We start from the raw sequence: 1,369 nt of genomic DNA, 5'->3' as shown, positions 1-1,369 counted from the left end.
GAATCAGAAAGACTTTATTTATACCCAAGGGGCAATTAAGATGCAACAGAGCAGCAGGACATTGAAGATAAGGACAGGGCATAAACAGGCAATGAGAGTGATTGTTTTACTGATGTTTGCACAAACTGTTCTTCAGAAAGTCAGAATGATTCCCACAAACAATGGAGCCTTCTTCCAACTGTAGTCTAACATTTAGGACAGTTTGGTTTTATCCTTACTGTAAATATATGGTGAAATATAAAGATTATGCAGTATGTTATATTGTAACTCTTTATATCTATTGCATATTGAGATTCTGAAGGGCGGCAGCAACATTTTGTCCCAAACATCATTCAAGTTTATCCATATATATCCTACATATGTCAGAATAAAACTTTGTCACAAAGTGTTTGTGCTTTCTGTGGTTCAGACAAAAACCTTTCCAGCAGACTGTTTCTGGTGGAAATGTTCTCATGAGCCAGCTTTCAGAAGAACATAATGTCTTATTTGTAGGTATTTATAGAAATGATTACTTGAAAGGTGATGTTGAGACTTCAGGGTGTTTTAAAGCTTCCGTTATCAAAAAGATTATATATTCTTTTTATGCCTGCTCTTTGCCAACTTGTAAAGTTTGATCCTACACTTTGCAATGACAGTTCTGGGTCATCTAATGTTACAAGAATATTAACTGAGCTACTTTCAGACATTGTCCTTAGTTTGCCCCATGCTCATAACACATTTTTATTCAGGAAACTGCCTTTAACAGGAGGTGGTGTTTCCCTATGAAATTTATTGAGGGAAAGAGTTTTCACAGCACTGCATCCACCTCTCACCCAGGAGGAGAGAGTTCAGGCCTGAATAACCAACATGTCTAAATTTGGTAGGCCCCACCCACTCTTAACCTTTGGCAGTTGTAGAGTCACTAGACTAAAAGGTTCATTGACTAAAAGGAAGAGCAGTGTTCTTATTTTCATGGCTATTAGTGTAATGTTTGCACCAGCAGTTTTAATTCTTCCATGACTTGCAAGTCATTACATTGTGCTTTGGAAGCAACTTGGAAGCAAGTTGAGGAAGTAAAGATTTCCCTGACTGAAGTGCTGAAACAACCTGGTCTACTTATATGGGAGATTCTAAAATAGTAACTTGATTCTCTGGTATCTGTGGAAAAGGTTTTTTATTTCTTAAATAAATTAACTTTTCCATAGATATCAATCATAGTGGATGACTATTCTCATCCACTATGGCTGGAATAAAGGATTTTACCAGAGCATTCCTTGATAGCTGTGCTAATAGGCAGTTGGGTTTATTTGTCAGATATATACAAATATATAATCAGTCTGGAACACTGACAGATGTGGCGGACAATGTAATGTGTGCTGCTGTTCAAGGG

Source organism: Pundamilia nyererei, unplaced genomic scaffold (assembly GCF_000239375.1).
Source record: "Pundamilia nyererei isolate P.nyererei 1_Seehausen unplaced genomic scaffold, PunNye1.0 scaffold00393, whole genome shotgun sequence".
In the NCBI taxonomy this organism is placed as follows: Eukaryota; Metazoa; Chordata; class Actinopteri; order Cichliformes; family Cichlidae; genus Pundamilia; species Pundamilia nyererei.
This window is presented reverse-complemented; position numbering follows the sequence as displayed.